Below are 22,900 nucleotides of genomic sequence, written 5' to 3'. Positions count from 1 at the left end.
TGGTAGTAATACATCATAAAAAGAACAAGTTGTAGTGGCAATCTGCCATCCCCTATAAAGTAGATTATCCTCTTTTAATGTTTTTATTGGACCAAAGACAGAACTGAACACGGTATACAAGTTATAATAAGGAATAACTGGTCTAAGACTCTAAGGGTTGACATGTCACAGGATATGGGCATTGATCCCATTGATATAATTTACACATTTGTTGCTATGAAATAATTTATATTTCTTTTTGGTTTTCAATTTTGCTCCTATACATACAATTTTTAGTGCACAACAGAGTTTTTTAGGAATGTACAGGGGCCACCTTGATGTTCCTACTTAGCATTAGAGTATTTGTTTGGCAATAGAATAACTAATGTTACTATGATGCTCCATAAGACATGCAATTTGATTTGCATTTAGACTCTAGAAAATAAGTTTTACGCAGGACCTAGAAGTAGAGAGATCAAAGGGGTGTATGACATTACAATGTCTCACAAACAGATCAAATATTTGTATCTAGGGGAGTCATCCTGAACTACATTTGTTGTGTTAGTGTGTTTCTTCTTTGACATACATTAATTGTCATTGCGTATGAATCATTATGACACATCAATCTTGCTTGAAGTATACACAGATGGCTTCAATGTTCCTAACTAGAATTAAGGCGGAAAAAAATCACCATCAACAGCTGGAAATAGAATCACTCAAAACCTTTGGTATGGCAAAGAAGACAGATATGCTTTAATGTTTCTTCGAATGGATTTGTCATATTTTGAACAATATCCAACACAATATATGTTAACTTAGCATGACATGAAATCATATCCACTAAGAGCACCCTAACTAAACAAGGTAATGATTCTATATATAATTGATGAAATTCACATATAATAATATAAACATGTTTATATTTGGAAAAGTAATGTTTGCGGGGCCAAGGAAATAGGATAATTCTGATTTTTTTACGACAACATCTTGCCAATATCTACCAGAGGACTCTCAATAAAAAGACCACTCAAACAGGAATATCATATTTTGATTATGATGCAAAGAAATATTGTACACAACAACCTATGGTGTAGTTGTAATCTTTATTGTTGTTATCCTTCTTAGTTGTGTTTGAGATAGCTAAACAAGAAGTTAAAAGATTTGATAGCACACAGACAAGCTATCAGACAAACTAGGATGACAGAAAGTGGTATTGAATATGCAACAGACTCTCAGATTTAAGAAGAGAGCAGTCAATCAGAATCAGTCTAGATGGTGGATTGCCAAATAAGAAGACTAACAAGCATGACTTTCCCATCAAAAGTAGTGTTGCTTCAAAGTTAATACCCCCATAAAGATCTGATTGCCTGAGGGGCGTTCACATACAAAAGTCTGCTGAACAAAAAATTGATTTGCTAAAAGACAAATAGTTCAAGATATGCCATCAAGTAATCGAAAACTTTAAAGATTGGTTATCTTCCAATAAGTCATGACATGAGGGGCAATCCATGTTTTTCATTTCATTAATTTAACCAACCAGAGCAACAGAGGAGGAGATAAGAAGACTGAAGCAGTACCTAATACTGTTCACTGAACTATATATGAATCAAGCTCTTAACAAATAAGAAGTGTTCTTGTTTTCCTAGGCACGACATTTATTAGCTTGATCTTTACTGGATGTTTTGTCCTTAGATCCATTAACTTAAAAGTGTTATAAAGTTGTGTCATGTTTATATATTTAAGGTTTTCCCTCTCCCATTGAATAGAAAACAAGTGTTCCACAAAAACCATCATTAGCTAGATATTTATTAGATATCTAGTCCCTAAGTCCATTTTCTTAATATATTTAGTAAGTCACTTTGTAGTATTTTTTTATCAAAAAAGGGTTAATTCATGACTTAATTGGGGTTTTCTTTCATATTGAGTATAATAAGAAAATACCCTCAACAATATATACTTTTTCCATTCTTATTTCATAATACAATAACCTATACAATGTGAGAGAGACTGTGCGTACAGCCACATTTGCAGGTGTAAATTATCTCAGGTAAGCATGTGCTCCCTTTTTTTCTGCTTATTCAGTATTGTTCTTTTATATTCTGCAGTTTTCTGTTTCTATTAGCTGTTTTAGAGCACTGCCAATGGCATTAGAAATAATGGATTTAAAACACCACCTTAAAAATGCCAAGGGGAATTTACCCTAGAAACCTTTGTGTTTGTCAATTACCAGAAGAAAAACAAAAATGAGCTGATATCTCTCGTTAAAAGGCCAAAAGATTAAAAACAAAACTGCAAACTACCATGCACTTCTTAAGCTTCAGGAAGAAGATGTCAACACTTGGGGAATCCCCAATCGAATGAGGAGGAGGTGGAAGGCGGCCATTAAAAGACCATCTTTTAATCTGTAGATAAAGATTTCGCAAGAATATTGTTGGAAGTAGAGATACACACATGGTTAAGTGAGGTCCAGCTAGCCACAAGGTGCAGCAAATTTATGATCCGGATTTATCAATTTTCAATTTTGTTGATGCTTTGACTTCAGATCAGATAGAAACTAGGATGACCTCTATGCATTTTTTCCAGGAAGACATGACAGTGGAAGTGTACATGAAGAAATTGCAAGTTTGGGTGTCAAAGGCCAAACTTTTAGAAGACATGATGCTCAATATCTACATGTATTCAAATCAAGGAACAAATATTTAATCCAAAAAATCTCTAGGTGAGGAAATCAAAGATTAATGTGTGAGTTGTTAGAACGGAGATCTTAAGTTTAGGAAAAAGGGGAATGCACTCAATAGAAGAGTTGTTGAAGGGGAAATAATGAATCTTCACAGTTTAAAAACCCAAATTGTCAACCAATCCCAAACCCAAACACATTAGCAATTCTCCCACCCATGGAGCAAAGAACAAATTTGTAACACCAAAAAGTTCTACATCTCAAAATGATGTCTTCCATCAAAGCCAAAGACCCTAATAATGAAGATACCTCTAAGCAACCTAATGTTAAATGTGAACCAAAAAATCAATCAACTTCTGTAGTGAGATAAGGGACCTTTTAAACACCCCTTTCTACAATGATTGGATTGGAGTCGGCTTTCTACAATGATTGGATTGGAGTCGGTTGGACCATAGGAAAAAAAATTGGAATAACTCGCAGTTAGCAATGAGTTAGTGCCCAGCAAGTTTCCCATTCCAGTTGCAACAGGCACCCTCAGTTCCAAAAATCAGTCAAAACCAGGTAAGACAACCCAAAAACCACCCACTGTTGAAAAAGCTAAAGGTTAAACATGTGTAATTGGAAAAACAAAGGGCTTTTCCCAAGTTTTTCAAAATGGGAGTGGTTGTTTTCTTATATATCACTCGTAGTTCATTTTTTTTCTTATGTTCACCTCTAGGCAGCAGTTAAGCAATTTTTCAGACTTTTCAGGGTAAACGTAAAACCAAATCAGACAGTTTGTCATCATCAAACTAGGGCATGGCAAAACAAATTCGATATTGCTCCTTCAAACCCTCATTTCACATATTTTTCAATTGCTATCTGTCATGCCCTGTCCTAAACCCTAGGGTAGCCTTCATAACTCCTGGTCATAGCATTTAAAAACCCTTGCCAAACCCTAGTCATCCCTTAGTATAGGCAAATAAATGCATGGACCCATACTTGGAAGACTTTGTGGACTCGCCAAGACTCTCGAGTCCGTTGGTAGGCCGAGTCTACCCGCAAGCTGAGTCCAAGCCAAAGACTCCTGAGTTTTTTCTGAGGACTCACGTGAGTCTGATGTCGGGACTCCTGAGTCCTAATGAAGCACTCTTGCTGTTTGCTGAGAATGCCCAGTGACGGTTAAAACAAGTTTTTTTTCACTTTTCCTCACTTTTGTCATTTGTTATTGCTGTTTAGTTTTCTGTTTTTCACATTTGGACATATCATTATATGTAATTTTGTAAACATTTATAAACTTATGCTGCTGTTATACATTTTAAAGTTTGAAACTATTGAGTATGAATGATGAAATTTCAAATATTGAGGGTTTGGAGATCATATGACGTGTAATGTTTCAATTATGGCTCTTATGTTCTCTAAGTTCTTTTTTTTTGTAGAGCTATGGTTTTCTTTTTTGTCGAGTCCTTTCTCGAGTTTTTGCGGAGTCCGAGGCCGAGTCCGAGTCCGAGTCCAATTTTTGGGCTGCAGAGTCCACAGCAAGTCCAAGTTTTCCAACTATGCATGGGCTGACCCTAGGGAGGAGAAATCAGAATGTGGGCCCACTCAAAAAAAGAAATAAAGAATATATATATATATATATATATATATATATATATACACAATAAAATGAGCATCTAAAGAGTTAAGACCGTCTAGAATTTAAGAACGTTAAATATTAATCAAATTGAAAGGGCCAGCTAAGATAGGAACAGTAAATTAATTAATATTAAGATAAGCAATTGACTGGCCAACCCCATACTAAAAGACATCTATATATGACCCATATAGGACAATGAGAAAACAAGAAGCAAGATACAAAAAGGACACATCTAATTATTGCAGAGCAGCAATTCCTAAACCTGCACCAGTATACAGCGATCCATGGATTAAGGCATTGATTATTATAAATGATTAGCAGAATAAGGCAGCGATCTGTTTGTGAATAAGAAAGAACTCCTTAGGGTAGTGTTGTGACGTTTTCACACATCGCCCCACTGCAAATGGGGACCCCCCTTTTTTTTTGCTTTTAGGTTAGGATTTTGGCGTCTTTACATTTTGTCTCTGATTTCTCTTGTCTCTACAAATGAATCAGGGTCAGGAGAGTGTCAAGGCAGAAGAATTCATCTAGAATGAACCAATTGTGAAATAGTTTTCTCAACCAAAAGATGCATTCCTGAAAAGCTAGTTAAAGATCTGGAAGAAATGGCTAAGTTTGGAATCAAAATCAAGAATTTATTTGTTTAAATCATGGAGGTTGCCAGGAAAGGACAAAGTTTTCAATTGAAGATCATGGCAGGTGAAATCATATGTGTGCACATGCAAAGTCCACCCACGCATAAGTGAAAAGTTGTGTGGCACGCTGCAAAGTCTGCCCAAGTATAATGTAAATGTTGCATGGCACTGTGCAAAGTCCTAAGCAAAATTATACGCGGCCTAGTGCAAAGTCTGCCCTCTCTAGGTTGGCAATTATATGCAAGAACACACAAAGTCTGCCCTCTCTAGGTTGGCAATTATACGTGAGACTATGCAAAGTCCGCCCTCAAGAGAATGTAAATCTTCCTTGGAGATAGCTAAAGCCTGCCCATAGGACATGATAAGCTTCTTGACCAGCAACAAAATCTGCCTAAGGCAGGGGAGTAGAAAGTGATTGAATGTTTGAAACAGGTTGGAAATTTTGGTTAAGTAAGAAAAATTCCTAATCCAAGCTCAAGTCCGCCTAAGGAGGTGTTGACGTGTATTTTGTACACCATCATACACAGAATAAAATACCAAAAGGCATCTTATCCTCTCTTGAAAAAAGCCTCTAACTGCTGAAGATTCGCATGAAGGATCAGTTAGGATGACTCCAATGTTCTGGTTAGTAGGGTCTCTACGTGTGGATAAACTCGCCGTGGTATGATGTGATTTGCTGTGTCCTCAAGGGGTCTTACGCTCCGAAAGCTTGAAATTTTACTAAACTAAAGAAGCTTTTCAAAAAAAAAAAAGCAAAAGGAGTAGGGTTTTCAAGAGGTCTAATCTAGTCTAATCCTAAGAATGACTTCGTGTGAACAAGACTTGGCAAGATTCTACCAACTTCAATTTTGCCATAAGATAACAACTTAATTGAAATTGATGCGATCTTCTAAGGTAACAAAATGATTTTCAATGCATCAAAGATCAAAGACACTACCACGAGGGTACATATCCAAGATACAATAATGATTGAAGGTTAAGGGATTCAAGGATATCCAGTTGACCACGCAAGGCGTTCCTACAATCAGCAAGAAGCTAGTGGTATGGAAAGCGAATCCTACCAAAGATCAAATTTCACACTATGTCCTTCGAATTAACACACTACTTTGATTGAGCATGATTCAAGTAAATTGAACAACCATGAAGATAACCAAGAAAGTTGCAACAAAACACCATAACTTCAATATTTCATTGATTTCAAAGTCATCATGTACAACAATTGCTTGAATTCCTCTCTTCAAACTCAATCTTGTTACAAAAGTAAAATTGCTTCTAACTCTAATCTCTCTAATCTCTTAACTATTATCTCTTCTCTATTACATCGATTACTATTACAAATGAAATGAAAAATGAGGGTATAAATAGCATCCTCAGTTACAATGAAAGGTCCAGATTGAAAGTAGATCAACGGTCAGGATCATGACACCTAAACCCTAATTAGGGTTTGTTACAAATGGCCTCTTTTTTACTGAACAATATTAAATACATAGCCAAATATTAAATTTTGGCACAAAAACCTAGGAGACATAAACCAATGACAATTAAGATGCCATGTCATCTATAACAACCTATCATCTAGAATCTTATTCCCTTTCCAATTCTCTTTTTTAGCATATGCAATGAATCTTGATACGATTCCTTCAATCTCTGCAATTGGAATCTCGGGAAGATTCTTCATACTTTCTTCTAAGTGAATGACCTGATCGAATGCATCTAGAAGAGCTGCGTCCCATGAAGATTCAAGTTCCTTTGTTCTTTCAATCAGGAGCATGGTGGCGAACATCTGATCATATTGCTCGTCTGTAACGTTCGCGTCCTTGCAAAAGATGACCTTGATTCTATCCTCTAATTCCTGCATATCCACATCTGTCTCGACCTCGATCCTCCTGCCAAGAATGGTACGAAGTACCTCAAATACTCTGTCCTGGATCGGATTGATCACCTCCTCCACTTGGCTACATCTGGTACTGATGTCCTCAAAGAAAACACTCTTCATATGGAGTAAGGTTGACCACTGAAGCAAACTGTGAGGTCCTCCATCCATGATCTTTTCTTGCGCTAAGACCTTCCTTGATGTGTGTCTAATTACTTTCAAGACAGGAATGATAACATCTTTGGTATGAGCAAATGCAGCTACTGTTATCATCAAATTGTGGATTATCTCAAGAACCTGGATAGCTTGATGAATAATCTTCATCATCCTTGTTACAAATTCTACGGCAACTGTATGAGTTTTATCCATCCAAGTACTCGTACGCTGGACCATGTTCCTGAATCTTTCTGCCTCATTAATCGATTGAAGTGGAAGTGCCTGTACTGGTGATCTAGCTGGATCCTGGCATCCCAAAGGTTCATTGAGATGACTGAAATATGTCCTCCATGCACCGACCTCTCTCTCAAGCTTTCTATTCTTCTCCATTTCCTCTCTAAGCTTGTCTTTCAATGCCTCAAATGAATCAGTAGCATCATCTAGTGTCTACTCTGCTGTGGATGGTCCTAGCTCAAAAGTCTGTATATCATATTCCTCTGCTAAGATCTCACCTTCATATTTGTCTACTGCCGGTGTAGCTATCTGCAGTTTTCTGGATCCAGTCTCATCTCGAATCATCTTGGACATCTTGGTAGCCTTTCTCTTCTCTGTTACTTCGTGTGAGCGTCCAACAAGGCTCTCTAAATCAATTGCACTATCTTCGTCCTCTATTATGATCACCTTGGTTAATCTTTCCTTCAACCAATCTGGGATGGCCGATCTTGTTTCTTGAACTTGTATTTCTTTGTGCACTACTTCTTCTTCTCTGGGAGGAGATGTTATCTCATTATCTTCTCTATCTTCATCTAACTCATAATCCTGGAGAGATCCATTTGGTGACCCTTGCGGTGCCTGTCCTTCTTCCTGCCTATCATTCTGTACCATAGACTCCATAGATTCTTCTACTTGAAGTGTCCTCTTCTCTGGTCTAGAAGATGTACCAGATGAACGATCACGATTGGCCCCTTGCTTTTTCTTGGAAGATTCCTTCTTTTCTGATCTTTCTTTCCTCTTCGAACCTCTTGGATGGAGATTGCCCTCACTAACACATCGAAGGTTACCCTCACCTGAATTTCTAGGATTAGGATTGCCTTCACTCACACTAGCTCCACCTTCGGCTGGTTTCTCTTCCAAAGTGAAAGTCATAGCTATGCCTTGCTCTCTCAACTTCTGATGCTGTACGTCAACCCATCTGCGAGTACAAGTCAAGACTGGTGCCAGCAAAGTATCTAAATCCACGACCTCAGGCTCATTCCAATCTAACCTTATTGATTTGCTTTCTCGATCATAGGATGACTGGATATGTCTGCCACTGTCCTGAGCTTGGTCGGCCACTCTGTAAATCCTGCATTTCCTGATGAAATCCAAAGGCAATCTAGAATGCATTTTTCGTTTCACTTCAAGATCATCTAAGAGATTTATCATAAAATCTTCAATTTGGTACTCATGCTTAAACTTCCTACCGACTGTCTCCTCTAAATGTCCATGTGGATCAAAGCTTTCTCTCAAAGCAAAGGATGAAAAAGAACACAAGGCTAACTCCTTCTCTGCGTCATCCATAGCTAAAGCATTAGGACATACCTCAACTGAATTGCCCAAAATGATAGGTACTGGAACTCCATTCCCATGTCTGTGTCTGAATGCCTTCGCATATGCTGCCAACTGTCTTGTTACTTCAAGTAACACAATTCTGTCTGTCGGATATCTCGGCAACATGTATGGAGGTAAAGGACATCCATGCACTCTAATATAAGTGAACTTCGGAAACTGGATAAACCAAGTACCGTACCTCTTTACTAGTTCCTGAGCATCTTGGGATAATCTGTTGTGAATCCCACCTTGCAACGTCCTTGTGATGTTCATCGTGAAGGTATCATTAACTAGCTTGTAGTTGCTTCCTGGCGGATGATGGAAGTAGGCATAGGAATCACAAGCTCTGACCTCGTCGGGTCCTCTTCCAATCACTCCTCTGTGAGGTAGTCCTGCGTACTCAAAACTCCTAATCAAGGCATAGATGACGTATGAACTCATGTGGAAGGACTTGGTAGCCTTGAGTCTCCTCAACTGTACGTCCAAGCAATGGCTAATCATTCTAGCCCAATGTATCGTACCTTTCCCTTGAACGATCACCTGGATGAAGTAGAACATCCACTTCTCAAAATAGAAGGCGTGAGGGGCTCCTGTAACTCGGTTGAGCATCGTAATCAAATCTCTGTACTCCTCCTGGAAATCAATCCTGTGCGGTGTGTTCGGGATCTTGCTCAGACGGGGACGGCTCTTGAGTAACCAGTTCTTGTTGATGATGCTTAGACAAGCATCTGGATCATCTTCGTACATTGACCTGGCTCCCTCTATGCTCTTGTATATCATGTTCCTGTGCTCTGGAAGATGGAAAGCTTCACTTATAGCTTCCTCTGAAAGGTACGCCAAAGTGTTTCCTTCATTGGACACGATCGTTCGAGACTGTGGATCATAATGACGAGCACACTCGATCATCAACTCATGGCACTGAATTGCTGGAGGAAAGCCGGCCGCCTTAATGATGCCACTCTCGATTATTCTCCGGGCGACAGGTGATGGCTTGCCAATGTAAGGGACCTCTCGAAACTTCTTCGTGCTAAAGTTGCCCAAGTTGGTATCTCCAATGTTGCTCCACTTCGACACGATCTTCGTCTCCACTTCTTCGGTCTTTTGATCTTCCTTCATGAGGGCTGAACGACTGGTGGATGCACCCGCCTTCGGGGTCGCCATACCTACACAACATTTCATAATGAGAAACTAGATTTTACAATGAATAACATAGATTAGAGAATAAATTTTAGGAAACCTCATGATAAATCTTTGAGTTATCATTTCCTAAAAATAATTGAGTTACTTGGAATTCAAAATTCAAAATTACAAAATTTAAGCTATGACGATCAACGTACAAAATTAAAACAATAAAGCAATATCGTCATACCTCAGTAGAGAGCTAACTCTAGAATGCAAAAGGAATAAAATCGCCTAGGCAAAAGATCGAAAATAGATGGCCTTCAACGTGATCTCTAAACCAACGTTCCTCCTATCAACTTCGCCACCCTTCAAGTCTTTGACGTGATCTCCAATGCCTTTGACAAGTTCGCTCAAGTGGAAACTAAGTTCGCACTCCTTTGATGATATTAGTGCCTTCCTTTGCTTGAAATGAAATTCGCACCTTAAAACACAACTCGCACTTCTCCTTTGTCTTCCTCAAATCGCACTTGAATGAAGATGGTAAAATGACAATGTGAAAATGAAAATCTTCACCTCCCTTTTATAAGCGCTCACACCTCAATTACCACTAGGCCGACTTTGGTAAAATTAGGCAATTAAAAAAAATGATTTTTTAAACAAATAATAAAGCCGACTTCACAATCTAAGCGCTCCATTTAATTTTTAAATTAATAATTAATAATTAATTATTAAATGCCATCGTTTTCTTATTAATAAATTCGATTTTTACAAGGCAAAAAATAATTAATGTTCTAGCGCAAATTTTAAATGCCATTTTAATTGAATTTTCAAAAATTATCGATTTTTAGCATTAAAATAAATTCAAAAATATTTGTTTGAGCGCCAAAATTGGAGAATGGAAAAATACAAACCTCATCGCCCTGGTCCCTGACTGAGGGACAGGAGCGATCCATCATCTTGGTCTTGATTCTTGCAATTTTGACGTTCAAAGTCTCCATTCTTACGTTGAATTTGCCATATTCGTTGGGTCCTTCGAGCTTGATTAACTTGTTTGTGTGAACGAGTGCCTTTTTGATGTGATATCGCCCTGGTGCCTTGGAGAGGGACAGGAGCGATCTAGATGTTTTCTCCATTTCAAGCTCAAATTGGTAACATTTTAACGTTCACCTCCTTTGTATCGCCTTCCAAATGATGTTTTAAACCTTGTGCAACTTTGCTTTGACGTGGTCCTCAAAGGATAACAAGTGACTTAGCAAATATCGCCCTGGTCCCTTGGTGAGGGACAGGAGCGATCCTGGTGTTCCTCTCCTTGATCTCGCTTCTTTGATCACCAATCCTATTTATAAGGCGAATAATAACATTACTTCTTCATTCTACGCTTGTTTCACTTGACTTTTACGATATATATTTGATGTTTGGAAGATCATCGCCCTGGTCCCTTGGAGAGGGACAGGAGCGATCCTTGTGTCCTGGCTCAAATTTGCAAACTCTTGATCTTTGTTCTTCGTTCATCGCTTTCCAAATGGCGTCCTTGACCTTGTGCGACCCTGCCTTGACATGCATTTTGAAGGAAAATGAAGATTTTAATGAAAATCGCTTTGGTCCTTGTCCAAAGGACAGGAGCGATATAAGTTCCTTAGCTCAATTGATAGCCTTTTGACGTTCAAAACCCTTGTATATCATCTTCAAAAGACACCTTAGACCTTTTATCATCTCGCGTAACCCTGACTTAACGTGGTTTTGGAAGGATTTGGCCAATATAATCAATATCGCTCTGGTCCCTTCCTGAGGGACAGGAGCGAACTTCAAGGTTTTGAGCTCGTGCTTGCTTCCATTGACTTGCAATTACTTTTATCGTGCAAAATAAAGTCCCTTGATCCTCCTTGGTCGCTTGATGCTTGATAAACTTTCAAAATTTAGAGGCTCATGAAGATTTCGCTCTGGTCCCTTCCTGAGGGACAGGAGCGAAGTATGGTATTTGGTACAAATCTTTCAATGTTGGCGACCTTTGATGCTTCGTGCTTGATGGAGATGCCTCGAAACGTCCTTGCCACCTTATATCCGGACTTGAAGTAGTTTGAACTTTGAAGAAAGGGCAACATAACAATTATATCGCCCTGGTCCCTGGCTGAGGAACAGGAGCGATATTGCTCTTGTAGGCTTCATCTAACTTTGTTAACTTCAAAAATTATCTTCAATGGTCTCGTCATACTCCATTTCATTCATCCATGCCTTGAGATTGATTGTAATTTAGCAAGAAATTTGTCTTAGACAAAAATCGCTCTGGTCCCTGACTGAGGGACAGGAGCGAACTTGGGCATTTGGGTCCCTTGTTGATGTTTCATAATCTTCAATTTATCTTCAACGGGTTCAACTCGCCGCCTTTCTTGCCTTCGAACCTAAAACTTGCTTGATCTTTGCCCAGAACGTACCTTATGAAGAACTTCGCTCTGGTCCCTAGGAGAGGGACGGGAGCTACAAAGAACTTCGCCCTGGTCCCTGACTGAGGGACAGGAGCGATTTTGGCATTTTAGTTCATTCTCCTTCACGACGGCACTTCAAGTTATATTCATTTGATAAAACACATCTCCTTTGATCTCTTCAAATCGTCAAGTCGTTAAAATCCTGCAAGGACAGCAATATTTGATTTTAAGCTCCGGTCCTTCACTGAGGGACAAGAGCGATTTTGCTCCCTAAGGCATTTCCGTGTTCGTGAAATTCTTCAATTTATATTCAACGGAAAGATCATGTCTTTCTCTATCACTTCCAATTCGAAATTCATCTTGACCCTGCAGGAATAGTAAGATTTTTGAAAACGAGCTCCGGTCCTTCACTGAGGGACAGGAGCGATTTTGCTCCTACAGGCCAAAATATCAACATTTCACACGTTTAGTCACTTCACGAGGCAAAAACAAATCATTCCCAATGCCCAAGATCAAAAATCAAAAAACTCAAAATTTAGTCAAAATTACTCAATTGGACAAAATTCATATTTCATCATCAACACTTAGACAAATTTAGACTCTGCACTCAAAATTCCAATTGAAAATAGACCATTCTGGCGAATTCATTTCATTCAAAATTGCATCCTACGAAAGGAAGCTCAAAAAGCTCTCAAAACTGACTGGATTCTGCCCTGAAAAGATCGAAAAGGGAGCCCTAAGGCTTGACCCTAATCCAGACAACTGACAAACTAACAAAACCCTAAAAAACGAAGCAAAAGGCGAGCAAAAAGAGGGGGTCCCCATTTCAAATGGGGCGATGTGTGAAATGGTCACAACAGGAGGTTAGTAATCTTCCTCAACAACACGTGAAGTCCGCCCAAAGAATGGGTGTGAAAAGGAATTAAGTGTTGGGAGAAAAAAAAAAGCGGTTTAAGTGTGGGCAACATCATGAAATCTTCCTCAACCTCATGGTAAAGTCTGCCCCAGGCAAAGGGTGAAGTTTCCTAAACCACCATCAAGTTCGTTCTCCAAGATGGAAAATTTCTAAAGCAAGGTGGAATCCACCCATGGAAGATGAAGAAAATATGGCTAGTGTTCGATTAGCCTTGCAAGTGAAGAGTGTTCCCAACTCATGTGTGAAGTCCGCTCTAGGAGTAGGTATGAAAATGATTAAGTGTTGAGGAAAAGATCAGAAATATTTGTTAAGTATGGCAAACATGATAGAAGTTCCTTATCAACATGATAGAAGTTCCTTCTGCTAGTGCAAAGTCCGCCCTAGGTGTGCAAGAAAAGTTGCTAACAATGGAATGGGTTAAGATTGGGTTAAAAAACAAAAGCCAAAGGAAAGTGTGAAATTCTTCCTAATGTTGGAGGTAGAAAATGCACTAAACCAAAAGAAATAAAACACAAAAACAATTCGCCCAAGATGAAGAGGGAATTTGGAAAAAGAGTTTGAAATTTTTGGATTAAAACACAAAAGCAGGGCACAAAGAATTTGCCTAACTCATGGAAGGAAAAGTTTGAATTTTGGCAAAACTGAAAAAGGGAAAAAACAATTAAAGCAAGGTAGAAAACACTAGACAATTCGCCCAACTTGAGAAGAGAGAAGGATTTGGTGAATTAAAACAAGAAAAGCTAATCACGTGTAGGAATTCACCCAAATCATGTATCCAAAATTTGGAAGGAAAGAAAAGGGAATAAAACAAAGGTTGAGCTCTTTATAAACATTAGCTTTGGCCATTCATTATTCACAACTCTCTTAGGAATCTGAACTCTTCCAAGCATGTTTTCCAAAGCTTCTAGGCAAATTTGAGGTGTAATTGTAGATTCACGATAATTCTAAGGAAGAATTCAGGCATTCGAAGATAAATGAGAAGCAATTCTTCAATGCTCTCAGAGCTAAAGCATTTCCAAGGCAGATTCTCAGATTTTGAACTTCCGAATTCCCTCATTTATTCTCAATTTTTTATTTTCAGACCTGCACAGATGTGATGTCCCCTTTCTAGGCAACAGGAGATGAGCAAGGGTTGACCTGTCATTCAAGTTCCCATAGGTCAACGGTATGGTTAGGGGACTCATTCTGAGGGTCATGGGGCTTTGCAGGGGCTCTGTGAGCCGTTTTGCACCTTTAGACGGCAGTTTCTACTTTTTAGGGAGAATTGATAGTTAACTAGATGACCACCCGGGGGACCAAGGAGCAGAGCAGGATCCTTTTAAGCAGTTATAGGTGTTTGGAGAGAGATTCCTATTTTTTAGGGCAAGTCCCTACTTTTTAGGAGGAACTGTCAATTGACCTACAAGACTCAGGCAACATCAATGATCACAGTGATTTAGTCGGAATTCAAGTCTGAGTCCAGATTTGGATTTTATGAATAATTTGGGAAATATTTTGATATTTCCTAAGTTGGTTGGAAAAAATAAATAAATAATAATAATGTTACTTTATATTATTATAATAAAGTAACAAGTTGGGGCCCCCTTGTGCCATGATACCTAGGAGACATGAGTTAAGTTGTTTTTAAAAAAAAAAAACTTAATTTTATTAATAAGGGAGCCTAAGGGGGTTGAGGGAGACATAAGGAAAAGGAAAAAAAATTAATAAAAGAAAATGCAAGGCAACCCTAAAAACGAATTAGGGTTTGAGGCCAATAAAGCAACATGTTGGAAGCCATTTTGGGCATCTTGGAACCATTTTTACAATCAACTTTAAAAGATTGAGCTCTGCAACTCAATTTAGTAGTTTTGCAACTTTGAAGAACGAAAACTTCTCAGAGGCAGGTGAGTTTGGACGCAACCCCAACTCACATAACTAAAGAATTCCTCCAAAATTTTTGTTTGTGCATCAAAATCAGACCTGTAGCAGCATTATCAGATTGGTGACAGCAAATTGATCAGGGATTAGAGGCCATTGAAGGCTGCCATATTCATTTCCAGCTCCTACGTGGCTTCCTAGGGTAGACCATACACCTTTGAGGCACCTGGGGTGTCAAAATAAATAAATCAGCATCATTTAGGGTTTGGAATTGGTTGGAAATTCATTGTTAGCAGTAGCAATCAGCAAAAAAATCATTTCTTCAAGCTTAAAACAGCATAGGTGGATGATATGAGCAAATTAGTGAGGAAACTAGCCTAGGAGCCTGAAGGAATCAGCAGCAAATTTGTCCAATCTTGCAATAATTGTTTTTGATAATTATAGTTGATGCAAATAAATCTCATTGGAGGTATTGTCACCATCAGGGTACTCCTGTATTGCCAGTTTCACCAGTTAGATCAATAAAAAGCACATTTCCAAGCTAGCATGGGGACTCCTAGTATGTTATTCACTATTCTAGTAGCAATAAATTATTCAAATTGTTATTAGCGTTGCGGTTATGAAGATCACAATTTTGAAATAATTTATCAGTCTATTATTTCAATATATTTTGCATTCAAAATCATTTGTTCATTGGCAAAGAAGCAAGCAAAAAACCCCTAAATACCTTCTGAGTATCAAACTCATCAAAAATTGTAAGATCCCCAACGCACACTGCTCTGATTTTTTGAATTTACCAACTTGTTGATTGAAGGATTTTACAAGTGTTTTGATAGTTTTTGATGAGTTTGATTATCAGAAGTTATTTAGGGGTTTTTGCTTGCTTCTTTGCCAATGAACAAATGATTTTGAATGCAAAATATATTGAAATAATAGACTGATAAATTATTTCAAAATTTTGATCTTCATAACAGCAAACACTAATACCAATTTGAATAATTTATTGCAACCAAAATAGTGAATAGCATACCAGGAGTCCCCATGCTAGCCTGAAAAATGTGTTTTTTATTGATCGAACTGGTCAAAATGACAATACAGGAGTACCTTGATGGTGACAATACCTCCAATGAGATTTATTTGCATCAACTATAATTATCAAAAACAATTATGGAAGAAATAGATAGATATGCTACAGTTTCCTCCAGGTGTGCAAGCAAGGTCACCAATTTTGACAAGTTTTCCACACTAAAATGCTGATAGTAACCATGTACGCTTATGAGAGCTTCAAAGAACCACTTATTTATTTATTACTGCTGTTGCTAATGATTTTCCAACCTTATTCAAACCCTAACTGCTGCTAATTTATTTATTTGACACCCTAGGTGCCTACAAAGTGTATGCCCTGCCCTAGGAAGCCACGTGAGGGCTGGAAATGGATGTGGTAGCCTTCAATGGTCTCTAAAACCTGATCAATTCGCTGTCACCAATCTGATAATGCTGCTACAGGACTGATTTTGATGCACCAACAAGAATTCTGGAGGAATTCTTCAGTTATGTGAGTTGGGGTTGCTTCCAAACTCACCTTGAAGAGCACACGATTATACTGAGAAGGGGGGGTGAATCAATATAACAACAAATTTTACCACCTTAAACTTTTTCAACTTCAATTACATGTATATAACTTATCTTATAAATATTCATTGCTGATCAACATTCACATGTAATCTAACTATTATGAACACAAATAGAACACAAGATATATACGTGGAAACCCTTACAGGAGAAAACCACGGTAAATCAATGCTTTTATATATTTCTTCTTTTACAATATTTATAAGCACCAACCCACTAGAAGCACCAACTCCCAAATCTGATTTTGTGAGCACCTACCCACTTGAAGCACCAACTCCCACTTCTAAATTTTTGAGCACCAACCCACTAGAAGCACCAACTCCCACTTCTGAATTTGTGAGCACCAACCCACTGGAAGCACCAACTCCCACTTCTGAATTTGTGAGCACCAACCCACTGGAAGCACCAACTCCCACTTCAGAATTCGTGAGCACCAACCCACTTCTCATAAATCTGAAATTCCACCTTGACAATGTTGTTATAACAACAGATGATGGATACCCTTTTCTTTCTCAAACTCTCTTATTCAAACTGTCATTATGTTGAATATAAATTTGTCACAAAACTGATCACAATTCCTTGATAAATCCTCTCCAATCTGTTCTCCAATCTGCACTTATAATTCTATTATAAACTCTAGAAATCTACCTTTAAGTCTGCATAATCTTCTTCTATATCTATGTTGTGCGTTAAGCACACCTCGCCCCTTTGCTTCACAAGGGACCCCCATGTGGTGTTTCTCTCTCCCGAGCCAAGAGAGAAGCTAGGTCAACACGCAGGGTATCCAAAATGGGAAAAGGACTCAATCGCACATCCTCAATTTCAATCCCAAGTTGGATGAGTGAAAGTCAAAATCGGCCTCCAAGCTAGGAATATCAGTCATAAACTTCCGAGTCAGTCCACATCACCATAATGCAAGCAAAGATCGTGAGAAAGAGCCTTGCTCAGCCAAAATTGGAAGTAAAAATTCCTTAAATCAAAAAAATATTAAAACTCCTTCACAGGCCGAAAAACTCTCCAAACTCTCAAAACAGCTCATTTGGCTGAAATCACCAAGGAGCCCGAAATTCGCACAACTCATTATTCAGGCCAATTTGCAAATAGGAGGTAAATCCCGTGGCTTCTTATACCAAAAATCAACCAAAAAATAAATCGTGCAGTGAGTCCATTTAGCCCGAAAAGGGTGAAAAGGAAAGCTTAAACTTGCAGAATGACCTCCTAAGCCGAAAATATGCCAAGTTAAAATCTCGCGAAACCTCTCACTTGGCCGAAAACCAAAGGCATTTAAAAATCTCACAAAATGACGTTTAAAGCCGAAATTTGGTAAACTCGCAAATTGCCCTAACATGCCAAAAGGATGTGAGGAGCTTAAACCGCGTGAAATACCGAATTTGTAAGTGAAACTAAGTCGCGTAGGGGAGGTAAATTGTCGAAGTTTGCAAAGTGGCCTATTTGGCCGAAAATGTCTAAACTCGCAATCAGGCCAAAAGGGCCGAAACTAGCAAAATACGCCATTTGCCCAAAAATGGCATAACTTTCAAAATCACCATTGAGGCCGAAACTTAAGGAAGTTTGAAAATCGCAAAAAAGGAGGCATCTTGGCCGAAAATTTCAAAACTCACAAACTCAGCTTGTGAGCCGAAATTCATTAATAAAGTCTAACTTGCCGAAAATGCCCACTGACCCGAAAACGACTCAAACTCCTAATTCGTCAAATAGGTTAGTAGGCCGAAAGAGTTAGGGGCTCATGAAGTCATCCAAAGCCGAACTTCAGCAATTCAAAGCTCGCAGAAAGACTCTCAAGCCCGAAACTCAAAGACAAAGGGCAGAAGCTTAGGTTAGCCAAAAACCCGCACTTTGTCCATTAGGCCCGAGGTCAATAAGAAAGCAAAATCGCCACCAAATAGTAAAAACCCGAATTTGAGAGGAGTAGAGGTATACTTCAAAATCGTGCATGTTGGACCAAGAACCCGAAATTCACAACAAGAGGGATTTTGGCAGTTAAAGGCAAAGTCTCTCACTTTGGCTGAATCGCCCTAGATTTCAAGATGTCATTTGAGGCTTAAAATCCCACAATTACCCTCGGGCTTGAATTTATAAAGCATGAAAGGTGTTCAAAACCAAAGGAAACTGTGCACTTTAGTATAGATGCCCCAATTCCATCAAAAGGCCCATACTTTTTAAAATCGCACAAACACTTCATTTAGACCGAAAATTTAGGAAAGAGAAAAGGTCACAACAACGCGTAAGTCATGCAATTTGGCTTAATTTGCCAAAATAAGATACATCTCACAAAGAGCTTCTCGAGCCAGACGTCGATAAAATTTAATATTTGTTAAATTAAATTATTTAATTTTTCAAATTGATTTATTAAGGTGAAATCAATTGATTGTTCATAGGAAGTCATCGAAAGGAACCAGGAGAAGGCTTGAAACGTCAAGGAGCCAGGCACTAAACGCTGAAGAAGAAGATGCAGAAGCGCGCTACAGATGTAGCGCGAGATCAAAACCGAGTATTGGGAAGCATGCCGCTAAACAGCAAGCTGAAGTCCATCACCGGGACCAAAGACCGAAGAACACCCCGAATGCAGCAATCATGCGTTCTCAGGAAAAGTGCACAGCTAGATTTAATTCTAGGAATTCAGTTTTAAAAGCTAAAACTGTTTTATTATAAAACTGCCTATGGGCCCCACTCAGATGTTTTGAAAGAAAGGAGAAACAAGTCAGTTGTGGACAGTTATGTCCAACTACCGGATAGACTCAAATTAATGCCGAACAGTTGTTGGATAGATAACTGAGAGTTTAATGGGCATGGGTTAAGGCTGCCAGCTTCTGGAGGGCAGGTCAAGACCCTTGGATGCAGTCCATCCTAGCCTCTGATTCATATTGTAAAATCTATAAAAGGCAAAGGCCTTTCTTTTGTAAAGGGTTAGACAGTTAGAGTTAGATAGTTAGATTTTAGAAGTTAGAATAGGCTAGATCTTAGCAGTAGCATAGAGATGCTGTAAAAAATTGTTGTAATAGGCAGCTGAAATCAATATATAGACATTGATTTGGTGTTTATTGTCTTGTTTTCATCCTATTTGCATGGTTTCTTTCAGCATTTTAGATAGATCTTTCTGTTTTGGGTGTGCAGGTATTTGATAGATTCAGGCTCATACCATTGAGGATATACTGATTGTGTATCCTTTTGTATGGTTAACCTGAGCCTTTGAATTGTGCTTAGTTCAATTGCAGGTGTCCGTCTAGGCTGCACCAGAATTGGGTGCTTAGTTGTGCGTTTGCAGTCTGAAAATCTTCCAAGTCCCCTTGAAGATTGCACCGTTCCTACAAGGTTGTGAGTCATTCTGGCCAAGCAGGGATTGGTAATGCTGAATCTGTCTACCCGCATACCAGTCTTGTAGTTTTAGATCTCCTATCCCTTCCCTTTTAATTTTATTTCGCAGTTCGAGAATCGCAGCAGACCAACTAGTTGCAAAATCGTAAGTCCCCTTGTCTTTCCAGCAAAACACATCAACTACTAAGCTAACATGCAGTCAAGACCTCACAAACAAAACATTGAGTTCATCCCCATTGATCAAATTAACCAGCATTAGGGATTTCCTTATCGCAAGAGAGGATAGGATTCTTAGTATTCTATTCTGCATTGATCAGATGGAGTCGTAGCAATGCAATTTTAGCCACGTCAACAATCTGCTGCAATTCCCTTCTCAACTCTGTTATAAATCTGATCATAAATATGGCAATTTCTTCATATACATTTCTGCCTTGAGATCTATCCTAACTGTTCATATTTCTTCATATGTATATCTGATATAAACTTCTCATATACTGCACACTTACATCTCAAAGATCTTCCTTCCTTTTTTTTATTCCATACTCTTTATTTTCTCATAATCTGCATCAAAATTCTCCTTCTGTTATAGATGGTTTCAGTATTGTTTTACAAGTTCCTCTTATACACACCATACATTCATGGTAGTGGCTTTCATTTAAATTTCCTCAATTCTGATACATGCTTTTGGTGTATTCTGTACAAAAGATTTTCTTGTCTTTTAATTATAACTCATGTATCATTTACCTTCAGAAAATTATTATTCTCTACTCCAGACACACACTTACTTTATTCACACTCTCAACTCTTTTCTAGATAGTTTTTATTTCATACTCAACACCCCTTTTTTTTTCACACAATTCTATTTCCCTTAAATATCTTTCACGCAACCATTCATGAAAAGGTTACATCTTTTTGAGACCCAAAGGTCGTGACTATAATAATTGCATCTCTCTTGAATATATCAATTCAATAACTATCGGTCATGTTTTATTACTTTTAATTACCAATACATAATTCTCTTGTTTTAATATGACTATTGGTTTTAACATTATTTAACCATCGATAATCTTTTAATTGATACGTGTTTGTTTTGATAGCATCACACTTATGAAATAATCCTGCCACGTTGCTTTGTTATTGCAGTCCAGATTGCATACACCATGAAGTCAACTTCTATAAAGTGTTCTTTAAAAACTAGTCGCTGTCTTTCTGAGCATTACAAACTGATCGATCACTTGTTCATAATTACCAACGATATCATTGTAGATTACTGTCAGAGTGTAATCGCTGCAGTCTTAATTTATGTACCGTTGTTTTGACAAATATTAATCCTTTTTTTTATCGATCAACATATTCTGATCTTCTTTCTGACGTGCATGCTGACTTGTCTTGATAACTTCATCTTTTATGAATCGCTGTCATTTATTTTAGTTATAGAATACATCCTCTTACTTGACGTGGCATTTGTCATAATATTATTACAATGGCCGGCATATATATGATATCTGTTTTACACTAGGCATCTATGTCTGTCATCTGTCCATGATATCTGATTTTTCATAATAACACATTATTTCAACTTCACGATAACTGTGAGTTATTGTACAGGTATCGACTATGCATAATGATAGTCATTCTCACTGACATCAACCGTTGCTGTCTAGAATTTATTCCAGCTATACTTCTTTCCAAATCGCTACTCTATGTATGGGCCTCATAATATGATCGCTTCATTTCACTAATCTTATTAATCGTATCAGCTGTCTTTTTGTTTTAATCGCATCACTTGCATACAAATACAAAGTCATTGAAGACAATGATCAAACCATTCCATAAATAAATCAATTTGTATAAAGTATTACTTATCTTCACCACATGTGTTCATTGTTCTGTTGTTATCTTCAATACTGATCGCTACATATCTGTATTGCTGCATAAGTCACTTTCAGGCATCGCTGCATAATTTGGTCTACTTGTTCTTTTGTTTTGACTAATTACACATAGTCGTTTTCCTTCAATCGGCTGTCTCAGTAAACAACAGACTCAAACAAACCGATCATTGCTCTAACAAACTCCTTGATTGCTGATCATAAATTATATACTGGAGTTCGTATATCAATGTCCAATATCTCGACATTTTCCTTTTATCGGTTATCAAAACTAAATAAAGAAGACTTGGTTATTAATTACCGATTGTATGTTCACCGGCTCTACCACTTAGAATGGTGATCGATGATTATTAATATATCATCGTTTTCTTTCATGGATTGATATCTTATCATAAACAAAGGGAATGATATACACATGGATGGTATACTCAATCATATGCACACTGCATGTACGATGGATGGTATACTCAGATCTGTAGCTACGTTGGACGACTTCAACTAAATTAGATCTGTGATATGTAGAATATATATAATCCGACTGTGAGATGTTTATGATCAGACTGTATCATGATCATAATATAAACCAAACTTCTGTATGATCATAATATAAACCAAACTTCTGTGCAAGCATTCATCAAACTCCATGATATGTCCATCAATCTCCGTTGTATCTTCATTAATCTTCATGAAACAGTAAACTCCTTTGACATCAATGACAATATTTCCAACACACCTGCCTCTAAGAAGTTTCCGTTCCTCAAAGTTGCAACGCTGCTGAATTGAATTGTAGAGCTCAATCTCCAAAAGCTGATTGTAAAAATAATTCCAAGATGCCCAAAATGCCCTCCAACATGTTGCTTTATTGGCCTCAAACCATAATTCGTTTTTAGGGTTGCCTTGCATTTTTTTTATTAATTTTTTTCCTTTTCCTTATTAATTAAATTAAGTTGTTTTTGAAAAAAAATTAACTCATGTCTCCTATGCATCATGGCACAAGGGGGCCCCAACTTGTTACTTTAATAATATAAAGTAACATTAGTATTATTTATTTATTCCAACCAACATAGGAAATATCAAAATATTTCTCGAATTATTCATAAAATCGAAATCTAGACTCAGAACTAAATTCCGACTTAAGCACTGTGATCACTGATGTTGCCTGAGTCCTACATGGCAACTGACAGTTCCTCCTAAAAA

General features: G+C 37.9%; 1 protein-coding gene across 4 annotated transcripts in view; it reads right to left on the bottom strand.

Annotated features, from left to right (window-relative positions):
* The window catches only part of LOC131061329 (uncharacterized), a 145,544-nt gene that overhangs the window by 83,661 nt on the left and 38,983 nt on the right, over positions 1 to 22,900 (bottom strand). The window lies entirely within an intron of this gene.

The sequence above is a fragment of the Cryptomeria japonica genome, chromosome 11, assembly GCF_030272615.1.
Source record: "Cryptomeria japonica chromosome 11, Sugi_1.0, whole genome shotgun sequence".
In the NCBI taxonomy this organism is placed as follows: domain Eukaryota; kingdom Viridiplantae; phylum Streptophyta; class Pinopsida; order Cupressales; family Cupressaceae; genus Cryptomeria; species Cryptomeria japonica.
The sequence above is the reverse complement of the archived record's forward strand: the minus strand, read 5'-3'. Positions and strand labels throughout refer to the sequence as shown.